The sequence below is a fragment of the Hemitrygon akajei genome, chromosome 25 (genome assembly GCF_048418815.1).
Source record: "Hemitrygon akajei chromosome 25, sHemAka1.3, whole genome shotgun sequence".
Lineage (NCBI taxonomy): Eukaryota > Metazoa > Chordata > Chondrichthyes > Myliobatiformes > Dasyatidae > Hemitrygon > Hemitrygon akajei.
Window position 1 is genome coordinate 11,463,512 of NC_133148.1, and position 8,510 is coordinate 11,472,021.

Below are 8,510 nucleotides of genomic sequence, written 5' to 3' on the forward strand. Positions count from 1 at the left end.
TGTGCACAGGAGGGGGAAGTGTGTAATGTGTATACAGGAGAGGTAAATGTGTGACGTGTGTACAGGAGGCGGAAGTGTGTAATGTGTGTACAGGAGAGGGAGGTGTGTGACGTGTGTACAGGAGAGGGAAGTGTGTGACGAGTGTACAGAAGAGGGAAGTGTGTGACGTGTGTACAGGAGAGGGAAGTGTGTGACGTGTGTACAGGAGAGGGAAGTGTGTAATGTGTGTACAGGAGACGTAAGTGTGTGATGTGTGTACAGGAGAGGGAAGTGTGTGATGTGTGTACAGGAGAGGGAAGTGTGTGACAAGTGTACAGGAGAGGGAAATGTGTGATGTCTGTACACGAGAGGGAAATGTGTGACGTGTGTACAGGAGAGGGAATTGTGTGATGTCTGTACAGGAGAGGGAAATGTGTGACGTGTGTACAGGAGAGGGAAGTGTGTGACAAGTGTACAGGAGAGGGAAATGTGTGATGTCTGTACAGGAGAGGGAAATGTGTGATGTGTGTACAGGAGAGGGAAATGTGTGATGTGTGTACAGGAGAGGGAAGTGTGTGACAAGTGTACAGGAGAGGGAAATGTGTGATGTCTGTACAGGAGAGGGAAATCTGTGACGTGTGTACAGGAGAGGGTAATGTGTGACGTGTGTACAGGAGAGGGAAGTGTGTGATGTGTGTACAGGAGAGGTAAATGTGTGACGTGTGTACAGGAGAGGGTAGTGTGTGTCATGTGTACAGGAGGGGGAAGTGTGTAATGTGCATACAGGAGAGGGAAATGTGTGACGTGTGTACAGGAGCGGGAAGTGTGTGACGTGTGTACAGGAGAGGGAAGTGTGTGACGTGTGTACAGGAGAGGGAAGTGTGTAATGTGTGTACAGGAGACGTAAGTGTGTGATGTGTGTACAGGAGAGGGAAATGTGTGATGTGTGTACAGGAGAGGGAAGTGTGTGACAAGTGTACAGGAGAGGGAAATGTGTGACGTCTGTACAGGAGAGGGAAATGTGTGACGTGTGTATAGGAGAGGGTAATGTGTGACGTGTGTACAGGAGAGGGAAGTGTGTGACGTGTGTACAGGAGAGGGAAGTGTGTAATGTGTGTACAGGAGAGGGAAGTGAGTGACTAGTGTACAGGAGAGGGAAGTGTGTAATGTGTGTACAGGAGACGGAAGTGTGTAATGTGTGTACAGGAGAGGGATATGTGTGCCGTGTGTACAGGAGAGGGAAGTGTGTGACGAGTGTACAGGAGAGGGAAGTGTGTGACGTGTGTACAGGAGAGGGAAATGTGTGACGTGTGTGCAGGAGAGGGAAATGTGTGATGTGTGTATAGGAGAGGGAAGTGTGTGATGTGTGTACAGGAGACAGAAGTGTGTAATGTGTGTACAGGATAGGGAAATGTGTGACGTGTGTACAGGAGAGGGTAGTGTGTGTCATGTGTACAGGAGGGGGAAGTGTGTAATGTGCATACAGGAGAGGGAAATGTGTGACGCGTGTACAGGAGAGGGAAATGTGTGATGTGTGTACAGGAGAGGGAAATGTGTGACAAGTGTACAGGAGAGGGAAATGTGTGATGAGTGTACAGGAGAGGGAAGTGTGTGACGAGTGTACAGGAGAGGGAAATGTGTGACGAGTGTACCGGAGAGGGAAGTGTGTGACGTGTGTACAGGAGAGGGAATTGTGTGAGCTGTGTACAGGAGAGGGAAGTGTGTAAGTGTGTACAGGAGAGTTAAATGTGTGACGTGTGTACAGGAGAGGGAAGTGTGTGACGTGTGTACAGGAGAGGGAAGTGTGTGACGTGTTTACAGGAGAGCGAAGTTTGTGACGTGTGTACAGGAGAGGGAAGTGTGTAATGTGTGTACAGGAGACGTAAGTGTGTGATGTGTGTACAGGCGAGGCAAATGTGTGATATGTGTACAGGAGAGGGAAGTGTGTGATGTGTGTACAGGAGAGGGAAATGTGTGACGTCTGTACCGGAGAGGGAAATGTGTGACGTGTGTACAGGAGAAGGAAATGTGTGACGTGTGTACAGGAGAGGGAAGTGTGTGACGTGTGTACATGAGAGGCAAGTGTGTGACGTGTGTACAGGAGAGGGAAGTGTGTGACGTGTTTACAGGAGAGCGAAGTGTGTGACGTGTTTACAGGAGAGGGAAGTGTGTAATGTGTGTACAGGAGACGTAAGTGTGTGATGTGTGTACAGGCGAGGCAAATGTGTGATGTGTGTACAGGAGAGGGAAGTGTGTGATGTGTGTACAGGAGAGGGAAATGTGTGATGTGTGTACAGGCGAGGCAAATGTGTGATGTGTGTACAGGAGAGGGAAATGTGTGACGTGTGTACAGGAGTGGGAAGTGTGTGACAAGTGTACAGGAGAGGGAAATGTGTGACGTGTGTACAGGAGAAGGAAATGTGTGACGTGTGTACAGGAGCGGGAAGTGTGTGACGTGTGTACAGGAGCGGGAAGTGTGTGACGTGTGTACAGGAGAGGGTAATGTGTGACGTGTGCACAGGAGGGGGAAGTGTGTGACGTGTGTACAGGAGAGGGAAGTGTGTGACGAGTGTACAGAAGAGGGAAGTGTGTGACGTGTGTACAGGAGAGGGAAGTGTGTGACGTGTGTACAGGAGAGGGAAGTGTGTGACGTGTGTACAGGAGAGGGAAGTGTGTAATGTGTGTACAGGAGACGTAAGTGTGTGATGTGTGTACAGGGGAGGGAAATGTGTGATGTGTGTACAGGAGAGGGAAGTGTGTGACAAGTGTACAGGAGAGGGAAATGTGTGACGTCTGTACAGGAGAGGGAAATGTGTGACGTGTGTACAGAAGAGGGTAATGTGTGACGTGTGTACAGGAGAGGGAAGTGTGTGATGTGTGTACAGGAGAGGTAAATGTGTGACGTGTGTACAGGAGACAGAAGTGTGTAATGTGTGTACAGGAGAGGGAAATGTGTGACAAGTGTACAGGAGAGGGAAATGTGTGACGTCTGTACAGGAGAGGGTAATGTGTGACGTGTGTACAGGAGAGGGAAGTGTGTGATGTGTGTACAGGAGACAGAAGTGTGTAATGTGTGTACAGGATAGGGAAATGTGTGACGTGTGTACAGGAGAGGCAAGTGTGTGACGTGTGTACAGGAGAGGGAAGTGTGTGACGTGTTTACAGGAGAGCGAAGTGTGTGACGTGTGTACAGGAGAGGGAAGTGTGTAATGTGTGTACAGGAGACGTAAGTGTGTGATGTGTGTACAGGCGAGGCAAATGTGTGATGTGTGTACAGGAGAGGGAAGTGTGTGATGTGTGTACAGGAGAGGGAAATGTGTGACGTGTGTACAGGAGAGGGAAATGTGTGACGTGTGTACAGGAGAAGGAAATGTGTGACGTGTGTACAGGAGCGGGAAGTGTGTGACGTGTGTACAGGAGCGGGAAGTGTGTGACGTGTGTACAGGAGAGGGTAATGTGTGACGTGTGCACAGGAGGGGGAAGTGTGTGACGTGTGTACAGGAGAGGGAAGTGTGTGACGAGTGTACAGAAGAGGGAAGTGTGTGACGTGTGTACAGGAGAGGGAAATGTGTGACGTGTGTACAGCAGAGGGAAGTGTGTGATGAGTGTACAGGAGAGGGAAATGTGTGACGTGTGTACAGGAGACAGAAGTGTGTGACGAGTGTACAGGAGAGGGATGTGTGTGACGTGTGTACATCGAGAGGGAAGTGTGTAATGTGTGTACAGGAGAGGGAAATGTGTGACGTGTGTACAGGAGAGGGAAGTGTGTGACGTGTGTATAGGAGAGGGAAGTGTGTAATGTGTGTACAGGAGACGGAAGTGTGGAATGTGTGTACAGGAGAGGGAAGTGTGTGACATGTGTACGGGAGAGGGAAGTGTGTAATGTGTGTACAGGAGACGGAAGTGTGTAATGTGTGTACAGGAGAGGGAAATGTGTGCCGTGTGTACAGGAGAGGGAAGTGTGTGATGTGTGTACAGGAGAGGGAAATGTGTGACGTGTGTACAGGAGAGGGAAATGTGTGACGTGTGTACAGGAGAGGGAAATGTTTGACGTGTGTGCAGGAGAGGGAAATGTGTGATGTGTGTATAGGAGAGGGAAGTGTGTGATGTGTGTACAGGAGACAGAAGTGTGTAATGTGTGTACAGGAGAGGGAAATGTGTGACGTGTGTGCAGCAGAGGGAAATGTGTGATGTGTGTATAGGAGAGGGAAGTGTGTGATGTGTGTACAGGAGACAGAAGTGTGTAATGTGTGTACAGGAGAGGGAAATGTGTGACGTGTGTACAGGAGAGGGTAGTGTGTGTCATGTGTACAGGAGGGGGAAGTGTGTAATGTGCATACAGGAGAGGTAAATGTGTGACGTGTGTACAGGAGAGGGAAATGTGTGACATGTGTACTAGAGAGGGAAATGTGTGACGAGTGTACAGTAGAGGGAAATGTGTGACGAGTGTACAGTAGAGGGAAGTGTGTGACGAGTGTACCGGAGAGGGAAATGTGTGACGAGTGTACCGGAGAGGGAAGTGTGTGACGTGTGTACAGGAGAGGGAATTGTGTGACCTGTGTACAGGAGAGGGAAGTGTGTAAGTGTGTACAGGAGAGTTAAATGTGTGACGTGTGTACAGGAGAGGGAAGTGTGTGACGTGTGTACAGGAGAGGGAAGTGTGTGACGTGTGTACAGCAGAGGGAAGTGTGTGACGTGTGTATAGGAGAGGGAAGTGTGTGACGAGTGTACAGGAGAGGGAAATGTGTGACAAGTGTACAGGAGAGGGAAGTGTGCGACGTGTGTATAGGAGAGGGAAGTGTGCGACGTGTGTACAGGAGAGGGAACTGTGTGACGTGTGTACAGGAGAGGGAGGTGTGTGACGTGTGTACAGGAGAGGGAAGTGTGTGACGAGTGTACAGAAGAGGGAAGTGTGTAATGTGTGTACATGAGAGGGAAGTGTGTGACGTGTGTACAGGAGAGGGAAGTGTGTGACGTGTGTACAGGAGACGTAAGTGTGTGATGTGTGTGCAGGAGAGGGAAATGTGTGATGTGTGTACAGGAGAGGGAAGTGTGTGACAAGTGTACAGGAGAGGGAAGTGTGTGACGAGTGTACAGAAGAGGGAAGTGTGTGACGTGTGTACAGGAGAGGGAAGTGTGTGACGTGTGTACAGGAGAGGGAAGTGTGTGACGTGTGTACAGGAGAGGGAAGTGTGTAATGTGTGTACAGGAGACGTAAGTGTGTGATGTGTGTACAGGAGAGGGAAATGTGTGATGTGTGTACAGGAGAGGGAAGTGTGTGACAAGTGTACAGGAGAGGGAAATGTGTGACGTCTGTACAGGAGAGGGAAATGTGTGACGTGTGTACAGGAGAGGGAATTGTGTGACCTGTGTACAGGAGAGGGAAGTGTGTAAGTGTGTACAGGAGAGTTAAATGTGTGACGTGTGTACAGGAGAGGGAAGTGTGTGACGTGTGTACAGGAGAGGGAAGTGTGTGACGTGTGTACAGCAGAGGGAAGTGTGTGACGTGTGTATAGGAGAGGGAAGTGTGTGACGAGTGTACAGGAGAGGGAAATGTGTGACAAGTGTACAGGAGAGGGAAGTGTGCGACGTGTGTACAGGAGAGGGAAGTGTGCGACGTGTGTACAGGAGAGGGAAGTGTGTGACGTGTGTACAGGAGAGGGAGGTGTGTGACGTGTGTACAGGAGAGGGAAGTGTGTGACGAGTGTACAGAAGAGGGAAGTGTGTAATGTGTGTACATGAGAGGGAAGTGTGTGACGTGTGTACAGGAGAGGGAAGTGTGTGACGTGTGTACAGGAGACGTAAGTGTGTGATGTGTGTGCAGGAGAGGGAAATGTGTGATGTGTGTACAGGAGAGGGAAGTGTGTGACAAGTGTACAGGAGAGGGAAATGTGTGACGTCTGTACAGGAGAGGGAAATGTGTGACGTGTGTACAGGAGAGGGTAATGTGTGACGTGTGTACAGGAGAGGGAAGTGTGTGATGTGTGTACAGGAGAGGTAAATGTGTGACGTGTGTACAGGAGACAGAAGTGTGTAATGTGTGTACAGGAGAGGGAAATGTGTGACAAGTGTACAGGAGAGGGAAATGTGTGACGTCTGTACAGGAGAGGGAAATGTGTGACGTGTGTACAGGAGAGGGTAATGTGTGACGTGTGTACAGGAGAGGGAAGTGTGTGATGTGTGTACAGGAGAGGTAAATGTGTGACGTGTGTACAGGAGACAGAAGTGTGTAATGTGTGTACAGGAGAGGGAAATGTGTGACGTGTGTACAGCAGAGGGAAGTGTGTGATGAGTGTACAGGAGAGGGAAATGTGTGACGAGTGTACAGGAGACAGAAGTGTGTGACGAGTGTACAGGAGAGGGATGTGTGTGACGTGTGTACATCGAGAGGGAAGTGTGTAATGTGTGTACAGGAGAGGGAAATGTGTGACGTGTGTACAGGAGAGGGAAGTGTGTGACGTGTGTATAGGAGAGGGAAGTGTGTAATGTGTGTACAGGAGACAGAAGTGTGTAATGTGTGTACAGGAGAGGGAAATGTGTGACGTGTGTACAGGAGAGGGTAGTGTGTGTCATGTGTACAGGAGGGGGAAGTGTGTAATGTGCATACAGGAGAGGTAAATGTGTGACGTGTGTACAGGAGAGGGAAATGTGTGACATGTGTACTGGAGAGGGAAATGTGTGACAAGTGTACAGGAGAGGGAAATGTGTGACGAGTGTACCGGAGAGGGAAGTGTGTGACGTGTGTACAGGAGAGGGAATTGTGTGACCTGTGTACAGGAGAGTGAAGTGTGTAAGTGTGTACAGGAGAGTTAAATTTGTGACGTGTGTACAGGAGACAGAAGTGTGTAATGTGTGTACAGGAGAGGGAAGCGTGTGACGTGTGTACAGCCGAGGGAAGTGTGTGACATGTGTACAGGAGAGGGAAATGTGTGACGTGTGTACAGGAGAGGGAAGTGTGTGACGAGTGTATAGGAGAGGGAAATGTGTGACAAGTGTACAGGAGAGGGAAGTGTGTGATGTGTGTACAGGAGAGGGAAGTGTGCGACGTGTGTACAGGAGAGGGAAGTGTGTGTCGTGTGTACAGGAGAGGGAAGTGTGTGACGTGTGTACAGGGGAGGGAAGTGTGTGACGAGTGTACAGAAGAGGGAAGTGTGTGACGTGTGTACAGGAGAGGGAAGTGTGTAATGTGTGTACAGGAGACGTAAGTGTGTGATGTGTGTACAGGAGAGGGAAATGTGTGATGTGTGTACAGGAGAGGGAAGTGTGTGATGTGTGTACAGGAGAGGGAAATGTGTGACGTCTGTACAGGAGAGGGAAATGTGTGACGTGTGTACAGGAGAGGGTAATGTGTGATGTGTGTACAGGAGAGGGAAATGTGTGACGTGTGTACAGGAGAGGGAAGTGTGTGACGTGTGTACAGGAGAGGGTAATGTGTGACGTGTGTACAGGAGAGGGTAATGTGTGATGTGTGTACAGGAGAGGGAAATGTGTGACGTGTGTGCAGGAGAGGGAAATGTGTGATGTGTGTATAGGAGAGGGAAGTGTGTGATGTGTGTACAGGAGACAGAAGTGTGTTATGTGTGTACAGGAGAGGGAAATGTGTTACGTGTGTACAGGAGAGGGTAGTGTGTGTCATGTGTACAGGAGGGGGAAGTGTGTAATGTGCATACAGGAGAGGTAAATGTGTGACGTGTGTACAGGAGAGGGAAATGTGTGACATGTGTACTGGAGAGGGAAATGTGTGACGAGTGTACAGTAGAGGGAAATGTGTGACGAGTGTACAGTAGAGGGAAGTGTGTGACGAGTGTACCGGAGAGGGAAATGTGTGACGAGTGTACCGGAGAGGGAAGTGTGTGACGTGTGTACAGGAGAGGGAATTGTGTGACCTGTGTACAGGAGAGGGAAGTGTGTAAGTGTGTACAGGAGAGTTAAATGTGTGACGAGTGTACAGTAGAGGGAAATGTGTGACGAGTGTACAGTAGAGGGAAGTGTGTGACGAGTGTACCGGAGAGGGAAATGTGTGACGAGTGTACCGGAGAGGGAAGTGTGTGACGTGTGTACAGGAGAGGGAATTGTGTGACCTGTGTACAGGAGAGGGAAGTGTGTAAGTGTGTACAGGAGAGTTAAATGTGTGACGAGTGTACAGTAGAGGGAAATGTGTGACGAGTGTACAGTAGAGGGAAGTGTGTGACGAGTGTACCGGAGAGGGAAATGTGTGACGTGTGTACAGGAGAGGGAATTGTGTGACCTGTGTACAGGAGAGGGAAGTGTGTAAGTGTGTACAGGAGAGTTAAATGTGTGACGTGTGTACAGGAGAGGGAAGTGTGTGACGTGTGTACAGGAGAGGGAAGTGTGTGACGTGTGTACAGCAGAGGGAAGTGTGTGACGTGTGTATAGGAGAGGGAAGTGTGTGACGAGTGTACAGGAGAGGGAAATGTGTGACAAGTGTACAGGAGAGGGAAGTGTGCGACGTGTGTACAGGAGAGGGAAGTGTGCGACGTGTGTACAGGAGAGGGAAGTGTGTGACGTGT